The following is a 22,830-nucleotide window of genomic DNA, read 5'->3' on the forward strand; positions in this document are numbered from 1 at the left end:
AAGTTCTCCTTCCCTTTTTAAGGACAACAAATTTGTAAAACTATTATTACAAAAAAAATTTTAAATGCAACCAAGCATCTAATAATATTAGGACATATTACATTTGATGACAAATGTCACACTCAACGTGAAAAATCTTTCTAAATTCAAATGAGCCCGACAAAAGAATATTTGCCACAAAACTCCATTTATTAAAAGAAACACTCTTTTTCCATCCATACCAACAGCTAACAAATCCATTTTTATCAAACATAATCCACAAACAAAACATTCAGAGATCAGAACATCAAAGAAAGTGTCATTTCTTCATCCCCTATCTCGTCATTTACTCCTAAACAACACCGACAAGGGAAGAAAAAAATATTCCGCCCCACGATCTCGGGGCGTCTGCTCATGGAAAATGAATGAAGTGATGCCACTGCCCCGCAACAAAATACTTGTTATTTACAGTTCTAGGATATGAAGTGTCATAATATTTGAGCAGCCGGAATCTAAACCTCGATAAGTTTTTCTTCTCTCTGCCTTTGTGGAAGAAATGGCATCTTATTTTTCTTCCCCTAGAGTGAAAGTCACTCGTTTCGAAATGTGAATTCCGTCCCCATTCCGTTGACTCGTGAAATAGAGAGGGTATCTCATTGTTGGGATAGTGTGTGTTTATGGGCGGGGTTGTGTCATTGTTGACTTCGTAATCTTACATCAGTGTTTGTTTCTAATGTGGTTGTTGAGTAGTGTGATCTAGTTTTTTGGTGATTACATGCTTGTCGCCCCACCCCATCTTGTATGTGTGGGATGCTCAGATTTTTCAAATGTACTAATTTTAGCAGAATGTTAGAGTAAAGATTAAATTTTGATATTTTATAGTTAGGAATTACTTGCGACCTGCTTTTCTACTTTTGCGTGCTCGCATGTTTTTAGTTTTGTATGATGTGGCTTTGAAATAATGTGATACGTTTAAATATTTATCATAAACTCTCTGAGCTAAAATCAGAATAACATGAATCATCAATTGTTACTTTTACATTTTAGGTGCGTTACTTAAGCTTGGTAACTTGTTTATTTTCGACCGAAGCAAAAATAGGAAAAGTAACGTTTGCGTCACCACCATGTTTGCTTCTCCTTTTCAATTTTTACATTTTATATTGTAATTACAAAGTGGTAACTTGGTATTCTGAAATTCCATCGCTATAAATACTTGCGATTCGAAGTTGATTTTGTGTCTTGAATTAATACAAATTACTGACGTCAGAGATAATAACTAATGTGATTTATAACAACTCCTAGTGGCGACTCGTGCCTTGAAAAAGTAAGGGGGCCAGATCATTAGTGCAATCACCTCCCCCCCCCAAAAAAAAAATTAAAAAAAAAAAATTTTAAAAACATTTTAACTAACTTTTAAAATCTTATTTGAGTTAAATAAATAAAATTAAATTCATTTCAAACACAGGACAACCTATTAAATACTTAAACTACTAAGAAAATTAATTGCATTAATTGCCGGCAGAGTGGTACACTTTAAACCCCTGACTTTGAAAAAAAAATTAATTAATCAGATAGGGGAAAGCTACAAAATGCATTACGAAAATTATAAATCTCACGTTTATGTCCAGTATGCTTTCCGGTGCTGCAGTACGCCTCCCTTGCAGCACCGGTAAGGGGCTGCAAGGAAGGCAATTTCACCCCCTGGCTTTTCAAAATAAATGAATTTTAAAAAGCAATTTGAATCTAATATTTTTTATAGTAATATTATTTTTAATCTTTCAAGAACTAATTACTTTGAATGAGTAACATTAGTTTTATTTTAAGCAAGGCCAAATTACAAAAGTGTAAAATATTGTGATCAAAGAAATATGTAAAGAATTTAAATTATACTTAACTTTAACAAAATCAAAATACATCTCAGTATTCGCTTTAAAGTAAATAAATTAAAAATAGGTAAACTAAATTTTAAAAAACTAAAATTAATAAATTAAAAAAAGTAGTAAAAAAAATTCTTAGCAATTTACATGCGGATGTACTACATGTGAATCTGCCGGAACTCATGGGCCAGATTCGGAATTTTTATGCAGACAAAGAAAAAAAAATCGAACTCTTTTTATTTTCTTTAAATTATTGATAACTTGTCACATTTTCCTTAAACTACATGAGCAGTAATTTAAAGCAAGTAATAATTTCTATGTAACAATGGGAAGACATTTTTTGAATTAAAAAAACTAATCTTGTAACGATATATGCCCACACGTACATACAACACAACACATAACAGTGGCGCAACTAGAAACTAATTTTAAAGGGCAGGGAGGAGGGAGGGGGGCACAATAGAAAAAAAAAAATCATCAATTTGATTGATTTGATTTGCTCATCAAATCACTCAATTTTGAAACTTGTAGTTTTAAAAACGAGATTAAAAACGGTCTTTGGTGATGTTAGGGGGAAGAAGGGTGCAGGGGACTCCGCGGAAATTTGTAGAAATTGAAGCCTTAAAACACGGTTATAGGCCATTATAAAAATCAATTCCTCCTCCCCCCTCCAATTATCCGAATTTGCAGTTCCAAAAACGCAATTGCAGAAAAACTTTGAAGATTTTTACGAGGAGGGGTTCTGGAGCTCTCCCCTGATCTGGAATGTTTTTCAAAATTAAAGTCCTTAAAACTTAGCACATTATTCTATGATATTATAAAAAGGGGCTCAGAGACTATTCCACTTAAACTTTTCATAAGTGGCTGTTTAAAAAACCCCTTTTTTTATGATATATTAAAGGAAGGCGGTTCGAAATGCTTGCCCAAATATTTTCTGAAATGATCTACCAGGTGCTTTAAAATTAACTTCTCTTACACACGAAGTCCTGGCTCCCTATACGCTGAATTAATCGAATTAAAATTTTAGACAGTTTTCTGAAGGTATGCGTTCTATATTATGATCATTTTATACGGCGCAGTGACGATTACAATTAACGAATTTCAAAATTTTCAAATTGCAACTCTCCTTTTTTCCCTTGCTCAAACAGATCTGCGCATTGAAAGGATACAAATGGCGTAGTTAGAATCATTAGCATGTGGCAAAAACTGCTGTTTTGAAGCTCTCGCAAGTTTTAGAATTTTCGTCCCTAATGACAACACGAAAAAGGATGATTTTCGACAAACTGTGTATTACTCATAGGGTCAGACAAAAGTTGAAGCACCAATCACTAAACATTACGTGTGAAGCACTGCTTGTGGAAAGCTTTTAGAACGCAGTCTGGGAAGAGTGTTTTTTCCGGTTTAGTCCCTGATTTTGCCAACGCGCAATTTTTATCACTCGCCAATCGTTCCAACGCCATTTGTGGTTATTCATGACGTGAAACAATTTACGAAAGAAAAAAAAAATGCGTGCTTCTATTGGAAAATTCTAAAATTCGCTCAATGTAACCGTAACAGTGAGCACTGCGTTTTTTAAAGTCTTTATAATCTCGAGTTACATCTGAAATATTGTTCTCTATTAGCTCATTCGGATAGACCACCAGGACTTCGTACAAAGGGTTATTCACTTTTGGAACATCCAGTATGTATAGCATATAATGAATAACTTTTTCCACTCAATAATTCCTATGATGACGATAATATTCTTTAATTTGTTATCTTTTGCGCAAATGGTGGAGAAAAACACTTTTCTGAAACTAATTTCACAAATCCAGCCCAATCTAAAAAATCTACAAGAGAGAAAGTAGATGCAAGAAAAATCGAGCTGATGTGTGCCTCACATGACTTCCTTTTACACCAATTTAATGTTATTTCCCCAATATTGGCAATTTTAATGTGATTCAATAGTTAACTCTTTAAATATCACCAACAGTGGCTAGATTAAAACAAGATAAAAAAAAAAAAAAAAAATCGCCAAATTTTTCGCCAAGTTGGCGACTTAAAGACTGGCGATATATCGCCAAGTGTCCGCCAAATTATAACACCACTTGAGTTTGCATCGAAATTAACAATGATTTCCCCCCAAAAAAGGTGCAAAAGACCTCTTTAGAAGCACCCTAACGCAACCAAAAGGGAAGGTGCACAACTAAACCCCACTAGAAGTCTACGTACCAAATTTCAACTTTCTAGGACATACCGTTCTTGAGTGATGCGACATACATACGCACATACATACATACGTACATACGGACGTCACGAGGAAACGCGTTGTAATTAACTCGGGAATTGTCAAAATGGATATTTCGGGGGTTTATACTTTCTTATAGGTACTTATCCAAGTGTGGTCGGGTTGAAAAAAAAAAAAACTCTACATTCATTCAGGGGTGAACAAAATGGAAATTAAGGCTGATTTTTGAGTGAAATTTTTTTCACGAATACAATGCTTCCTTTTTCGTAAAAGGAAATAAAAAGAAACACTTGCAAATCGTTGAGCCCCACTTTGCATTACATTCAAAGCACTTGAACTTAATGAATACTGATGTGGAAAAATATCAAGAAAGCTTCATATCCGATTCTGCCCAAAGTTCCCGTATTTTTAATGCACTGAGAGATAAGCTCAACAGAATGTCCTTGCTAGCCCAGTTGCCATTCCGAGCCATTTTCTTTACAAGGTGCTACACGCGATGCAACATTTCTTCTCCCTCTCTCTCTGTGAATACCATTCCACCATGCCATGAAAAATGAAGGCGAGCTCATAAATTTTTCCCGGCTACTTAATTAAATCAATCTGCGGAAAGATTCCTCCATTTTCACGCAAGAATCTCAAGTGTCGCTCCCGCCATCGATAATCGCGATAGAGACTTGGCTGAAAAGAACTTCGAAGAATCCAAAAAGAAGCCAGCTAATTTCCTTTTTTGGCCGAGCGAAGAATTTACATCAACAATTCACTTATGAATCGAATTTTTACGTCGCCGGGGAAAATGAAAGTTTACCTTGAGTTTAAAGTGTGTTTTCGTAGTCATTTTCCGAAATTGCACACGGAGCTAAATTGGATTTCAAAATATTTATCGTTTTAACTTTATCTCCGAAGTATTTCTGAAACTATTTCTTAATGAAAAATGCTAAATTATTCTTTCAAAACTGCCTCAAGCGCATCATTATTCAATGGTTCTTTATGAGGCTCGATGTAAGAATTTTTCTCACTTTGGTAACATTTTTGAGGCACTCGAATCAAATTACTATTTTTGTTTGTCATTTCACCTTATTTTGAGTTCGGCATTTTCTGAGCGCATTACATTAAATTTGTCTATGAATGAGATTTGTTTTTGATGTTTATGTGGACGTAAACACATGCTGCGCATTATGAAACGATTTCACTTTGCATGACACTTTTTTTGAAAAATCTCCTTTTAATTTTCCTCTAATTTTCTTAAGCTGTTGATTATGTGAGCTTATGATGATGAAAGTGTAGTGTATCATGAATAGATAGCTTTCCCGAATGAAATTCCTTCCAGTCCCGAATAGTCGCTAGGGTTAATTGTTGAATTATGTAAGGACAGTTAGATATTTTTCCTGCTATCTTTGAACCGTTTAAAGACCATGAAACATTATCCAAGTTCAATTTTTTTTATAGATTATCAAATACAAATAATTAGTGAAGTATATTTTCCTAATGTAATTGAATTGCGACAGAATCTCAATTTTATCCAAAAAAAAAAAAAAAAAAAATCATCGCACAGCGCCCTGTTTATAGAACAGTTTTACATCCCTATCACTTCCGTGTGAAAACAAATTGCTTTCCTATGTTCCTATTCTTAAAGATAAATGTAGGAATTTCTTTTTTGGTCGCTAGTTGTAAGGAAAAGCAAATTCATTAGTTGCCGCTCCGTTATGTAAGAGTCTCCACTTCTTTGTAAACCAAAAAATATAACTGAACAACAAATTAGTTTTTAAATTGCTATTAAAACATTCGACTTATCAGTTTGGACAAAGGTTAATGGCGTTAGTTATAATTTATAGCGCAGGTGAGGTTGAGGAAGTGATTATCAGGTGGCAAAATATACTCATACTCTTAGTCGCCAATGTTACTAGTTAGTCTCTACGTGTTAAATAGTGAGCTAATCTTGGTCTTTATCTATCTTGCAAGTTCTGTAATGAATATCTGGGTGATTCTTCAAAATCTTAACAATATCATATCCCAGTAGCCTAACACAAAGATTGTTTAACTCAGAAAGTGTTTTCGTTTTTTTTAATAGTTAGAAAAACTGATCTGATGTTATTCTACTCTTAATAAAACACTAACTATTTAGTTTTTTCTACAAAATTTTTTTAAGTAACCAGAAAGTCATATTTTTGGCGTGTTTCCCTCCGTTTTTCAAATGAACTTAAATTACTTAAAAATTTTACATCAACATTTCATAAATTCAATTTGTAGTACAAAATTAAGCACACTTAAAGGTGTAAAAAAGCATTCTTTAAATAAATTAAGCTATTTAAATCATCAAGGTACATCGTTTTAAACTTTGACCCCAGGTTTTATGTCAGTCTACTGTCCTACGAATGAGTTCAATTAATATAGATTAAAAAAAGGAATTTTTAATCTACTGTACTATAAAACTGTTTATTATCACCATTTTGTTGGATTCCTTGAGTATTTTGTCATTATGATCTGTCTGCTGTTCTCATTAACATTTTGAAGTTCAAGAATTGGGTATGTAACATTTCCGCTGTCATTCTCCTGGAGAATATTTTTGTTTTAAATAAACGAAAAATTTTAACTCTACTCATAGTGTGTGGTTGAACTAAGAGGTTAGAATAGAAAAATAACATAATTAACCTTAAATATAATCCTGGGCCTACGCAACAGGCAAATTGTATGAAAAATGTCATACTCCTGTCCTAAAAAAAGTCATATTCCTGTCCTAAAAAAAATCAGTCTCTTAGCATTATTTCTCAAGCGCTGGTAAAGCATCTCGCAGAATAAAAGGATTTATTTCCAATACATTAGTTGGAAAATAAGATTGATTGAAGTGAAATTTGGCATTTGATAAATAAAAAAAATGTATCAGTGAAATAATTCAATTTATGTAATATTTTTTTTGTTGTTGTTCAGACGAATCGTTCAAAAAGAGATTTATTGGTTAGACATTTGTTTATCTAAATGTTGCTCGAACATGTTAGTGAAGTTGCTATAAATTTCGTAGTTGCTTTAAATTAAAAGTAAAATATTTGTTATCAATATTCCTGATTTCCTTTTAGTTTTTTTATGTTTGCATTTCTTGAACCATAAAACAATTCGCAGGTAATGAGAAGGTAACTTTTCTTTTTGTAAATTTTATCATACTGTATATGGCTAACTCAAAGAAAAATTTAATGTAGCAATCACTTTTTTTTTTCGTTGAAATGAATATCTGTTATTCGAAGTGTAAGCTATTCATAGTGAATAATATGGAAAAACCTATGTGGGATTTGTACTCGAAGAAATTGGGGGCGTCCGTTAAAGGAGGTTTTACATAAATTTTGTTGTATCTTTCAATAACCATGCTTTTTGATTTAGGCTTCAGTTATTTCTTTCATTACTATAGTTACATTTATTACCCATGAAAAAATTCATTTTGTATCTCTCTTGGTGCTGCTTGTCATTCAGTCTCTTACTGTATGAAAATTTGACCCCCTCTTTTGAGGGTGTAACATAGTTAAAGTGAGTTCCCTCTATTTTTCTTTTAATAAATTCCTAACAAAAAGAGTAAGTATAACTGTTTTCAACATTTTCTCTTTATAGTAAATAAAAGTAAGCTTTCAAAGAAATTCTGTAAGGAAGTCTGTGGCGAACCTGCGTCCAAGAGATCCATAGCACCTTCAGCCTTGAAATTTTGTACCAAATTACTTCGAGCCCAGGGGGTGCGCACATGAGGTTTTATTTTTTAAAATTCGAATTAGTTTTTTTAGTAGTTAATTTTTTAAGCTCAAATTTCGCTTAAATTGCCTATTAATGCCTGTTAAAGGGGGAAAAAAATTACTTGCACACATTAATATTATATACCTTTGGAAAGGGTAGAATTTTCCATGTTCTACGTAGTTTATTTCATTGCTCTAACTTAAATACGGCGGGACTTATTTGGGTTTTTAGTTCAAACTTTTTTATGCTTAGCTAAAATTTAGGCACTAATTTCCTCATTAAATCTATCAATAAAAAGCGAAGGAATATTCCTACAGTTTTCTTTTTGACGCCACTGGAAAGAGCGGCTTTTTTTTAAATTTCAGATCGAACTCGACCTATGGTGGAAAAACTGGGCTTCTATCTCCAAAAGTAAAAAGTTACAAATCGTTACAAATCGAATTCGAATAACCTCATATCCATTAAAATTATTGATGTTTTATTTGACGTTGCCATAGTTACGTCTTTTCGATTCGCTTTTTTCATTCTCATTCACAAACTTTAAGAGTTTCGATTTTAACGGAAAATCTTAGGCGCAACTCAATTTAAGCCCTGAACTAAAGAGCAAAATATATTACTAGAGACACGAATATGAAAGCAACTTTTCAAACGTACAAAACTGCAGTTTTGCAATGCTCAGGCGTTCTTAGCCCTTACGGCTGTACAAGTTATTTTGAAACCCAGGGAAGGGGTGCTTATTGATCCAAAGGGAGCAATGCGTTTTTAATCTGTTTCTTTTTAACTAACGATTTAAATTTTTGCGAATCAAATAAGATTGCGAAGCAATCTTCGGGGTTTGGTGAGCATTAGCGAGCAGGGAGCAGAGCCCCCTAGGTATCTAAAAAAAATGTGATTGGAAAATGTCAGGTTTTTGGAGAATCACCCATCTGTATTTATACTCTGCAATTATGGAATTGCACTTCATAGTTAACTTAGCTTTGATGACTTAAACGTGACCTTATTATTACTTATTTATTTGTTTTGTTTTGAATAAATTTTTGTGTTGATTTGTTTAAATGAACCATGAAAAATTAAACACACACTAAGGTAAAATGAAAAAACCGTAACAGTATTGCACGTATAAACTCTTCTACGAGGCTGTTGGAATGGCAGCGAATCCATTTAAATGATTAGTACCTTTTGTTTAACGACCGTTATTAAACTAGATTGAATTGAAGTTTCCGTATTCTTCCTCACATAATGTTCATCATTGTTGATGAAGTAAAGGATCATTTTCCAGTGAGAGAGAGATCTGCAACTTCCACTCCGAGCTCTGATGACCAGAATGAAGAGCCACAACCATTACACTAATAGTCATTGGACGCGCAATCAATGTGAGCCACACGCATGAGAAAGCATTGAGCAAGGGAGTTCGGTACTGACGTAGGATTCGCACCTTCGTTAATGACGCAGAAATCGGACGCGGTCAAGCAGACTACGGGTTACTGACCATGAGTAACTCGTCTGGGGACTGTGCTGAGAAAAGAAAAGGAGTCCGGCGAAAACAACGCAATAGGTTGCGATAAACAAACTCTCAATTAAAAACGAAGAGGAATGGAGCTTTTGGTATTACAGAAAGTGATGGTTTTGCAGTCGTTTTGGAAACTTGGGGTGATTCACAAGTTTTCTAGTTTTGGCTGCTACATGCATAATTTAATAGTGTGTTTGCAAATGTTTGCATAAAACTTAAGCCAAATTCTTAAAGTGATGTGAAATTATCCAAAGTTAAGATATAGTTGTTTAAAAAGACATTTAAAATGCATTATTTTCTTGTCGCAAAGTTATCCTGATACATTGGTAAATTTCTGAACAATGTGAGAAATGTGAAATAATTTATTTTATCAAAAGTAGTGCAACTTTTAAAACCTATAATTATAAACTTTGCATTGCTGCACCTCTTGGAGCGATTGGAGTACAAAAATAATCAGTGTAAGTTTCAGTCGAAGGCCATTTGATTATTGACTTTTTTTCGAATTCTTGATTGAGTTTTTAATATACAACGGTTGCTTTGACCGAGAGAAATTTATGATTGCACCAGTTCCCTTACAGTGTTTTGCTCTGAAAACTATTCAGCCTTATATCCAATCAGGGTGCATCAGTATATTAATTTCAATGCTAATCTTGACAATATTTTACGACACACACTAGTTATAAGAGATACACTATTAACAAAACAACTTTCGATTGCGCCAACGTCCTTAGAGCAATTGGCGCACTTACCGGGATTCTTTTGCACACCGAATTTTGTTCTATATGTTGAAGTGCGTTTGTGTTAGGGTGCAGCAATGAGGTAAATGTGTTCTGTATCTCACGAATACTTCAAAATTCGGGAGAAAAAATATTAATTTGTCTTACAGAAACATCAAAAGATGGACAATCAAGCTGAAAAAACAATAGACCGATACAAAATAACATGTTTGAATTTGGCAAAATAACTACAAGGAAAAATAGAATGAATTAAAGTTTACATAAAATACGCCGCCAGCTCAGTCATTCCATTTAAGCACTCATTAGTCCGGAATAGGAAGTAACTGAGCTGGAGGCGGAAAACCTCTAAAGGAGCCAAGAGAATAAAACAAACTGGTAGCTAATGTAGAATTAGCTCACCAGACGAGTGACCGCAGCAATGGTGCGGTTCAACTCAAAGATTGCAGGCAAAACTAGGTATTTTGCAGTAAGTTACTGTCCTAAGCCAGGGCTAAGGCAGAAATACATAAAATACGACGCCTGCTCAGTCATTCCATCCGAAGACTGCAGTTTCGTGCTTTTTAGCACTCATCAGCCGGGAATAGGAAGTAACTGAGCTTGAGGCGGAAAACCTCTTAAAGGTGCCAAGAGAGCCAAACAAACTGGTAACTAATGTAGAATTAGTCCACCAGACGAGTGACCGCAGCAATGTTGCGGTTCAACTCAAAGATTGCAGGCAAAGCTGGGTATTTTGCAGTAAATTACGCTTTGAATTAAAGTTTGTTTTAAAGACGCCTTAATTCATAGCTCTTATAATAACTACTATTATTTTAACCACTTCATTGTAATGAATTCATTAAGGTTTTGGATTATATTAAAATTTTTTTTAAAATAAAGTAATATCCGTCAAAGTATCACTCCAGTAAAAAAGGGCACGCCATTTAAGTTTGTTTTTCTTCGATTTATAGTGGCAACCTGTCGTTGTTGACATACTTTTCCTCGTTTGGCCGCTCGCATTTTGCCGCGTATTTCCGTATGTAATGTACAGTGCATTTTTGTGTGTGTACGTGATATTTGTGCTCTTTGGATACTCGTATGCTTTTATTTCAAGTAACTATGCTCTGTTAACATACTAAGGTAAGATTTTTCACGTTTCAATGAAATTATTTTTTTCCATTTAAATTACTTTTAAGTTTATGATAATAATATAAGTAATGATAAAATGTTCGGGTAAATGTCCAAAACTTTAAAAGCCTGAGCATTTATGCTTTGAAAAAAGAAAAAAATATTGTCAAGCCTTCCAATAAAAGCTCATTGACTATACTTCTAACGTATTGATAATACTTCTAACGAGATAAGTATTATGCAGTTTTATCAATTCATTTGTTTTCGAAGTAGCTATTATTATTGCCGCCTACAGGTATGAATGGAGTTTTAAGTGATTTGGTTCTATGAAACTTTATTTAAGTTTGAGAAACACACATTCTAACGGCAAATATTATTTTTATTTCGGTGTTGCCCTGTTAACAGGCTAATGGCGCGTAAATTTGTCATGATGTCATTTAATGAAAATGATGCATAAATAGTTTGAAATATTTTCATCAGCTTCTTTTTGTTCATTTTCATTGTCACTATTACTGCTATCTTGAGAAGATTAAAATAGCCGAGACGAGATTCATCTGAATCGTCAATCTCTAAGATTTCATTCTCAAGTATTTTCATTTATAAAAGCAAATTTAAACGCTGAAAAAAAAAAAAAAAAAAAAAAAAAAGCGACGTTTCTCAACTTGGAGGCCAATTTGGGTAAAATGAATACCAGTCTACCTAAAGAGGTGAGCCGACGCGTGCGTCAATTTTTTTTTCATTAATGTTTTAACTTACTATCAAGTGGGACTAGGGATTGCAATACCGGCAAAAAAATTCCATACCGGTATTCGGTATTTCTAAAACGTGATACCGGAATACCGGAATTAATAACGGTATTTGAAATTTCTCAAAAAAATGCTTCAAAACATTGTTTTATTGCCACATTTCATATTTTTGTACAAAAATTGTGTTATTTATGAAAACGTATTGTGAACAAATATAAAACGAAGGAATAAATATCATAATAAAAAATTAATAATAGTAAAAAACGTAATGAAATATGTGAACTGTCTCTAAGTCTAGAACTCATTTTAGAGCTCAAATACTCTTACTGAATTCACGCAGGTCGGCGGTACTGTTAACAATACGCGATACACCTCCTCTAATTGTCTAGATGTCCTTCATCTTCAAATACTCCCTTGCGCGTTATTTTTGGATTAATTCTTTTGTATGTGTGTGTTTCTTTTGTATTGTGTGTATTATAATAATTTAAAAAAAAATATAGCTAGTTGTAATTTCTTTACAAGAGTCGATACATTTCCAATATAATAACACCTTTTTATCATTTTCTCTTGAGCAGAAGAGGTTTGTGTTTGCTTTTTATCAGTCCTTTGTTTTGAAATTTACGATAGACTAATTTGATCTTGTTAGTTTCTTTTATTCATTTTCGTTTTCTTTTCAAAATTCTTTACAATTATATTTATGTAAATACCTGAAAATATGTTTCAATTGATTATGCTTTACCCCTATGCAATTTCTAAAGGCACTGTAGAATTTCTAAATATTACCTTGCCAAGTACAAAGCTAAATAGCGAGACAGTACAACAAACCAATATTGGTGACAACATTTGTTAGGCTAACAAGAAAAAGTTTTTGTCAATTTAGTACAGTTGAAACAAAAAATTAAAAAATAAGTTAAAGTATTACTGCAATTAATGGTTGGAATCAATTGTTCAAAGGACAAGTGCATTCAAAATTACACTCGAAATTAATTTTCACAAAAGGGAAAATGGGGGATCAGGGATGTGGAAGAAATAATTACATGGTGCACAAAATCGCACGAAAATGCGATGCATCTCACTATATATGACGATATCATTTTACAATCTTTCCGCTACTTTTGTTTAATGATATTCTATTAGTTCATGCTTTTGAAGCAAAATTTTTACATCAATAGATCGATTCCGGTACTGTATCATGGTAAAAGGAATATACGTACTAATAATAAAGCTGAAAGTCCCTCTGTCCGGATCTCTCTCTCTCTCTCTCTCTCTGTCTGTCAGGATCTCTGTGACGCGCATCGCGTCTAGACCGTTCGCCCGATTTTCATGAAATTTAGCACAAAGTTAGTTTGTAACATTGAAACCTCGAAGCGATTTTTCAAAAATTCGATGTGGTTATTTTTCTATTCGAATTTTAAGAACAAAATTATCATAAGATGGACGAGTAAATTACGAAATTATCATAACGTGGAACCGTAACATGGGCACAAGCCAATTGGCGAGAAAATTCACCACACATTATTTGTAAATATACAGGCGAACCAAAAGACCGTTTAATTTTCTATTACGAGTAAAGCCGTGCAGGTATCACTAGTTTAAAATAAAAGTAGATATCTAATAAGTTAAATTGAAAACTCTTTAATAGAAACTATTTTTTTTTTATTTTCAGCTAATACCGAAAATTCTGGTATTTTACCTCAGCAAATACCGGTATTTCGAAATTGCAAAATTGCTCGAAATACCGGTGTTCGAAATACCTGTATACCGGTATTGCAATCACTAAGTGGGACAAAGATCAATCTTAGTCACTTGTAGCGATATCAAAGGGACCGTGAACATTTATTCTTTATAACAGAGTTGTGGTAAAGGACGAATTCTGAAAAAGTCATAAAAATTAATAAAGCCGTCTTGCTAGTTTTATTTATATACAGTATTTAAGAAATTCATTAATTTTCTTTTAACTAATTGTATTTTTCATGCATTATTGTTTTTCAAGGAATACTCATGGCTCGGAAAACATCAACATTTGCGCACGAACGGATCTAGAAATTTTTCAAAGAGGGAGCGATTGATTTTTTACTTATCTCTTACTACTTATCTGATCCCGAACGTGCTTTTTTTTTCTTTTCCGTTTCCAGAGGTATTCAAAAATTGCATTTTAGGACTTCAACTTTGTAATAATTCCAATGTCGAACATACCGTAACGCATCAGCAAAGGTCGTCAAATTTTTCATTTTTCTGGAACTTCAATTTTGAAAAAGATATCGAAGGAAAGTCCCTATACTCGTCCCTTCCCCCGTCATTATCAAAGACGGCATACACTTGCGTTTTTAGGATTTCCATTCCGAAATATTGCCGATGCAAGGTCCCTCAAGGGAGGGACAATCGCGCTCATCGCTCATATTTTGTATCCGTCCTTGCATTTGCACCACTGATTTCTAAAATGTTGGAAGTGCTTCTGCACATCAAAAGCAATTAGGTTGACGGTTGTTCAGATTAAATTTCTTCACACTTGCGTTATCGTCGTCGTACCCATTTTTTCCCTATGCTTTAATTTGAGATTGAGCTACAATATCCGCCACCGGAATTTTCCGCATAAGTAATAATATTTGCGTCAACATATATATATATATATATATATATATATATATATATATATATATATATATATATATATATATATATATATATATATTTTAACACCTATTTTTCTACTCCACAAACTAAAAAAAGGGGTATCATCACTAGTTCTCAGGATTGAGGACTCATCATTCACTTTTGTTCAACCTCAGAATGTTAAAGAATTTTTTCCAAGAAAGGATAAGCTGAACAGGAAGGCAAAACTAATTTTATGAATCTCAAAAATGTTGCTTTCTTTAACTTGAATTTGCTTAGTTACGAGTGCCCCAATTATACTCTCGTACTGCCGTGCTAAGACGTTTTCACAAAATTGAATTATTGTCACTAGATTGCTTTTGTGCTTATTTTGCCTGCATACAATGCTCTATATTCATGTAACATTGGGGAATATTTAAAATAACTTCTGAGAAAGTTCCATCTGAATCAAATATATGGCAGCGCAAAACTTTGAGTAGCAATTTCTCAGTTTGAACTTGAATGAAGATGCCAACTGTGTGATACCGTAGATTTTAAATTGTACCAAGTATTTCTAATTTTTCGTTAAATCCAGGCTCTCGTTATACCAAGGCATGTTATAAGTAAGTTCGTCTGTACGAATAAAATTTTGTAGAAAGTGGATTTTTAAATGCGTTTGACACTATTTTTTACTTTTTGAGGTGGCAATTGTAAAAAAAGAAAGAGCGAAACAACGTTTCAGTTTGCAAGTTATTACATTAAATTTTGTGTCTTGTTAAAAAAAGGTTTGAGAACATTTATTTTTTTCAGTTAGGTAAGCTTATTACTGACATTCTATTTTATTTAAGAGACTAAATTTCATTTTGTTTGTCTATGGATGCTGTTGAAGTGTGATTTATGATAGCTTTGGTGTGACGTTGATTCGATCAAGACTTTAAAAGTCTGAATAAACAAATACAAAATAATAAAATTGAGCTATATTTAGCATCTTACTTGTTTTTTAAAGCAAATATTTAGATGCTAATAGCAACAGCTGTTGCTCAAAATATTTATAAATTATTACATTTTAGAATCAACATTGAAAAAAATATAGAAATAGGGAATTATTATTTTTTCAGTCTGTCCCCGTGTATTTTGTTTGTTGACTAAAACATGGAGATTCATCCAGTGAGTTCTGGAAGGACAATCTATCTTCGTCCGGATATATGTTGTGAATATATTACTGTTTCCCTATTCTTTCATTAAAAAGGGAATAAATCCGTAGTAAATTCTATTAATGTAGTAAATCCTGCTGAAGCTTCTTTATTTCTGGTATGAAATATGTATTTTGAATCAAACTTGTTTAAGATATATTTACAAAGAGTAAGTCTCATAATAATACATGCCGTAATTTAATTCTGAATTACGTGCAACAACTGAATGAAGGCAATTATACTAACGAATCTCGCCTCAACCAATCATTCAGTGCCTTTGACCAAAACGGTACTGGTTATATATTTTCATAAGTTTGTATTCAAATAGTGCATGTTGGTCATAAATGAATTGCGTTGAAATTGCATTTAAGATGAAATAAAGCTATTCATTTCATTGAAATGAAGAAGGAGTGGATAGATCTTCTAAGTTTGTTTCCGAACGCTGCAAATGATTGTTTGACTTTCATTGATACAGTTGAAAATTTATAAATTGAGTGCAAATGTAATTTTAATTAGACTGTTCTAATAACTAAAAGGAATTACTGTTAGCAACATATCTATACACAGAGACCCCCCTACAAGCCTATTTCACAGAATGAAAATCAAAAATACGCCACAAAAGTTAAGTCAAGCATATTTTCATGCTTTGTATTTTAAATAAATCATTTGGCATTGTAAAAATTCGTAAAGAAAAGCAATTTGAATTTTAAAAATATTGTATTTGATTGTTTTTTTTAATTGTTTTCAAATTATAAGCGTCAATGTTGAAAAGTGAAAAGTTAGACGGATCTTCTATTCCTGGTATCTTCCTTAGAAAGCAATTTTTTTCTTGTTTTTGCATAAATCAGTGCTCTCAACCTATGATCCACGGACCACTGATGGTCCCTGAGCAATTTTCATGTGGTCCGCGAACAGCTAATGTAAAATAATCCATATCATTTTTATAGTTGTAATTAAATTGATTGAAAAAAAAAATTGACTCATCTCATGCCGCCTAATATTAATTGTTGCGAAAATATTATTTCTATCGTATGTTGTTCGCTTAGGATTCGGAAGGCTACCAAGTGGTTCTCCTGAGTGTAATGGCTGAAGATTACTGGTATAAGTCACTGTTAAGGTCTTTTACTGTTTTCGTAGATTTCACTCCTCCAAAATGAATATCACTCCTAAAAAATTTCAAGGAGTATTTTGACGCCTTGAAAAAAACTCTAGTTATATTTCTGCATGCACATTTTATTTCAGCATTATTCATTTCTATTTATGAATCACACATTGATGGTTTTTATGTAAAAATATAACTATCGTATTTGTATGCTTTGTATTTTAAATATTACACTTAAAATTGAAGAAATTGGTAAAGAAACCTAATTGGAATTTAAAATATATTGCATAAGACTGTTTTTAGTTTTTGTTTTTTCAAATTCAAAATGTCAATGTTGAAAATCAAAAAGGTAGACCGCTTCTTTTCCTGCTGTTTTATACTCCATTTCTTAGAAAGCTCTTTTTAATGTGTGCATTACTGTTATGGTCCTTTACTGTTTTTGTAAATTTCCCGCCCCAAAAGGAATTTCACTCCTCTAAAAATGTCTTGAAAAAAAAAAAAAAAAAAAACAGCAGTATCTCTGCACACACATTTATTCATTTCTATCTATGAATAACACATTCATAGCTTTTTAGTAAAAAAATAAATCACGCATCGAAACTGTCTTGGCCATGATCAATGCCAATAAATTTATTTCTGGGGTTTTATGAAAACCAGAAGATATTGCGTTTTAATAGAATTTTATATAAACGGAAAACACCATCTACGTTTAATTATATAAAGTACTAAAATAAAATCAAACTTAAAAAAGATTAACCCCAGTAAACTAAGTTTCCTCTTAACATTCTTGTTTTTCAGAAAGAAAGAAAAATCCAAGTATTTTAAGCGCAACCAAAGAAGGCAATTTTCTCTTAAATTTAAAACGAAAGCCAGGTTCTCCAAATCACGGCAAAAAAGCTTTAAAAAAAGTTTTACAGCTGCGTGAATAGGATTCTAAAGTGAGTTTGCTTAAAGCAAGGACGCATTCAGTGTAAAACACGGTGGTTTACCTTTTAATTAAGACCTGGGACTTCATTATACACTTTCTTCACTCGTTTTATTTTTATTAAAGGCTCAAAGCTACAAAAGGAAAGTTTTTGAAGCAGATGAATTTTTGTAGCTTTGTCAGTACCAATGGTGCCGATTTTCGTGAAATTATGTATATGTGACTGCTGGCATGACCTGCGTTAATATTTCCTTTCGCTATAGTTTTTTTTTTTTACGAGGCGAGTTAGTGTGTTTTAAATATAGCATGCGCTTGTTACATTGATTTGAGAATGCATGTTTGGTTGGAATTATTTGCGGTAATTATTTCGACAAATATTACGCAACCGAATTAAAACAAAATAATTATTCAAAACCAAATAAGGATAATCATTTTAGCGTATAATGCATGTTTTTTAAATTTAAAGTTCTTGAATGCTTTTAGGCAAATCTTTCAGAAAAATTACGTGTGACCTAACTTGTACAACGTTTGAAACAGTAATCTTTTTAATATCCTCTTAGCAATGTTATAACACAAAATCAAAAACATTGACTGCACAAGTAGACACTACTAGCGTAGCCAGAACTTAATTTTTCAGTTAATGGGGAGAGCGCGGGGGGCTCGTGTTGTTGTTAAAAAAACCTTACACGTATAAAACTAGGTAGATTTCAGATTCGGATGAAATGAACTGTTTCAATATTGTTGAAAATTTTTGTTCGAAAGAAGACATAAATCCTTTTAATTAAATAAAATTAAGATATGGCAGTTTTATACTTAAATAAAGATTTGACATTCCCCCCAAAAATGTGTAAAAAGGATTTAGTTTGAATCGAAACAGCGTGACAAAAGAGTTGCTGGTACCTATTTGTAGCGTTCACTCCGCGATTGTAAAATAACGTTAGGGTTGAAGACATAATTTAATGCGAAGAGTTCAAAGACGGGGGGGGGGGGAGGGGTGATAGTTACATGAAAATCTGAGTTAGTCAGGTTGAGAAGATTTTTTTTGGTTGATTTTACATGGAGTTGATCACATTCTTATATTCTTTTGAACTCGTAAGGAATACATACTTAAGCGTGCGTTTCTATTCTTCCTTAAAAATGAAATAATATTGGAAGATATAATAAAGATAACTTTTATGATTTTTGGATATGCATTGACGTGATTTTTAGTGGAGAGTCAAGAAAGCAAGTAAAATAGAACGCTGAGGTTTTACATAGAATTCACATACTGAAAGGCAATTTTGAATTTCCAATGAACTTCTTTTACGTTATTTGGCAGTATTTGTGCATCAATTCGAAGGAAAATATTTTAGTTTAAGTCATTAAAATAATATTTTCATTTCCAAGTTAAGTGATGAAATATACATTTTTTCATCATGTATTTTGAACTAACTTATTTTTTTTTTTAAATTTCCGATGATATTTTATCAAATGCTTTGTGTATTTCTGGAAACGAAAAATAAACAGAAACACTACATTAATAATGAATAATTTCAACAAACGTACTCGACGTAATCACTACACGAATGAGTTAATTTGAAATTATTGATCAGAAAAATTATGTTTAACTACGCCACTTTTGGTAATTTGCTTCAAAAGTTACGTTGAATCGAATTTCTCAGTGATAAAACTCTTTAATGAACTAAATGTATTCGATTTAATTCGAGAAAAGGTATTTCACAAACGATGCGTAAGTGATTTAATTGTACAATATGCAGCTCGTTTCGAAAAATTGTTTCTTCTATTCCACTTCTTAAAACATTTCAAAATGATTTTTTTTCTCTAGAAAATAAAATTCAATTTTTCACTTACATGAAATGTCCTTTTCGAACAACCGGAGATAAAAACAACCTTAACTTCCAGCGAAACATTAACTCTTTCAATTATTTTTAGTGTTGCCATTCAAAAAAACGAAGACTCCAAATAAAATTAGCAGAATATTATTTAATTAAATAATGGAGAAAAATCTATCATTGCAGACCGTAATTGACAGTTCAAAAAAACTATAGAAGCCGCTGGATGCTGAAAGAAAAAAAAAACCCGAGAGCTACCTACTTAGGTAGGATATGACCTGTGCACCGAAACATCTGCTTAATCCGAGCAGAATTAATGTTTTACTTCTTTAGATAATTTCGTGAATCACCGCAAGATAGCGTATTCAAACTCAGGAACTGAGAATAAACTGGTAACATAGCAGACGATGATTTTACAAATAGCAGTAACAATGAGCTCTCTGTGTTCGTAACAACATAAGCGGTTAAAATTAAAGTTGTTTTTTTCTGGGTAAAAATTTAAATTAGATTTCAAAACATTTTCCCGAATTTTTCATTTCAGTAATTGCTAGCTGCATTCCTCGGCTTTGCATGGTCCACCTCGAAAATAAAAGTTATGTTAAGTGACGCATGTTCAACAATCAAGCTTAAATTAGAGGGGGGGGGGAGGAACTAAAGGTATCCCGCCCAAACAATCATTCTGAAAGAAAGAAAACGTCAAATCAAAAATTCCCAAACAAATTATAAACGCAAAATTCCCAATTTTCTTCTGCTGGCGGTACAAAAAAAAAAAAAAAAAAAAAAAAACACTAAATACCTCTAAGCAAAAGCAAAATTTTATTTCCTCGCAGTCGAGTAAAAAAGAGACAAACCTTTTGGAACTTTATTCACACTAATTTAAAATGAGATCGCGCAAACCATAATTTTCCGATTTAAAATTTCTGTTCCATCAGGCTTAGCAGTGCTATTTAGTTTTTTCCGGTGATTTTACAGCCTTTTTATTTTTTGGAATTCGAAGGAAATGAGTGAACTCTATAGGTGTTTTTCGCGCGCTTTCGAATGGTGCAAAAATCAAACTGATCGGGCAGAAAGATCCATTTAATGGCATTTTTCGGTCGTAAAATTAAAGTTCGAGCCGTTGGGTTCTATTTTGGCGTTCGAAAACTCCCCCCCCCCCCCCGCTTACATTCCTTCTCGTATGTCCAAGTACCTCCCTGCCAAATTTGGTCGAGATCCGACGTAAACTGTGGATTTGTATTGGGAACATACACACACACACATATATATTCTGTTTTATTTATATAGATATCCAGGCATCAAACTTATGACTGAGAAAATTATTCTTCTAACAGAGCATCGCACTTCAAATTATTTTTATGTTTTCCTATCATTTTACGTGATGTTAAAACCCAAGAATCACTGAAAATGCGTTGCGCTAAATGTTTTCTGAAAATGCGTTCCATTAAAATATGCTATTTGCGAAAGCTCACTGTTTCTTTGTTGCTTTATCTGTTATATTTGGAACTTACTGACATGCTTCTTTTTGGAAGGAATCCAAGAACTGGACTCATTAGAGCAATGAGGTTGCATACATAATGTTTCGGAATGGATTCTTAACTGCTTTTACAGATGACTTATTGCTTAATTCTCATCCGCTCTTGTAGTCATAAGATTGATGAATTTTGATTCCCGCTTATTTACGACGATAAATTGAACAACTGCTTAAAAACTCGCGCAATGTAACAACTTTTATTTTTTGCTAGTGGTACCCGCACGGCTTTGCCCGTTGTAGAAAATTAAGAGGTCTTTTGGTTCGCCTGTATAATTACAAATAATGTATGGTGAATTTCTCGCCAATTGGCTTGCCCATGTTACTGTTTCACGTTATGGTAACTTGGTAATTTGCTCGTCCATCTTATGATAATTTTGCTCGGGAAAATGTTCTTAAAATTGGAATAGAAAAAGAACGAAATCGAATTTTCGAAAAATCGCTTCGAGGTGCACCACCATGTTACAAACTAACTTTGTGCCAAATTTCATGAAAATCGGCCGAACGATCTAGGCGCTATGCGCGGCACAGAGATCCAGACATCCAGTCAAACAGAGATCCAGACTTTCAGCTTTATTATTAGTAAAGATAAAGATAATAAAGAAGGAAAAAAAATAGATTTGAGGAAATGCAACTTTATTTTTGAAGATATTTGGTAATTTACTCGTAGCACAAGAAACAAAATATGCACCCAGAGCTAAACAAGCCTACTTACCAGCATACCACGATCGATATTTCAACATTAGCTCTTTCTTATTTAACGCAGGCTTCAAATTATGTCAAACTTTACCCCGGTGTTGCCGTGACAAAAATTTAAAAGATATTACCTACGAGTCCTTTCCTGCTGTAGTCACTTTATAAACGAAGTAGAAAAACTAATGTCTGATTCACGTATCGTTAAATTAAGCATAAGATTATTAAAAAGTTACAAACTGTGGTGAAAAAAACGTAACGAATAGAACAATAATCCAGGTAAATAAAATTAAATACATTTTCCACAGAGTAATTAATAGCATCTAGTAAAATTCAGACAGGGTTGTTAAATAACAATATCGTACCGTGATATTGGAATCATTTTAAATTGCGTAAAAAATCAAAATTTCCGAAAATCTCCCCTTTAATGTTCCAATTTAGTAATTTATATTGGATTCTGAACAGTTTCAGTTGTATTTCGAAATGTTAATAAAACGTAACTAGGAAAAATATATTAGTTCCGAATAAATCAAGAGCAAACTGAGCTTGACTTATTTATACGATTTCTAACATGTTAGCAATTCAATTCCGAACTACATCATAGCTAATATAGGGGAGTGTGGGATAAAGTGAAATGGCTAAGATGGCTGAGTTTTTTTTTCAAAATGAAGGAATTGTGTTTTTAAAATAACAATACATAAAGAAAGAACATTGTATTTTATAATAAAACTTGCGTTGAAAAAATATTTTTTATTTTAGGCAGCAAATTTGAAAAGAAGTGGAAATTTTTCACTTGTTTTTTTCATGGGGCAAAGTAAAAAATAAAATATTTTTCTAATGAAATATTTTTCATTCGATTATAAAACATTTTTTGATCAAAATAATGAGTAAATAAAAGATTAAATGAATAAATGAAAAGATAATGATACAATAAACGAATAATTAAATAAATAAATCAATTTTAAAAAAGAAAATGTAAATGAGCGAGTAAAAGAATGTATGAATACGAAAATAAGTGAATAAATGAATAAATAAGTGAATTAATAAATGAAGGAATGTAAATGAATTAATTAA

This window comes from Uloborus diversus, chromosome 7 (genome assembly GCF_026930045.1).
Source record: "Uloborus diversus isolate 005 chromosome 7, Udiv.v.3.1, whole genome shotgun sequence".
Lineage (NCBI taxonomy): Eukaryota > Metazoa > Arthropoda > Arachnida > Araneae > Uloboridae > Uloborus > Uloborus diversus.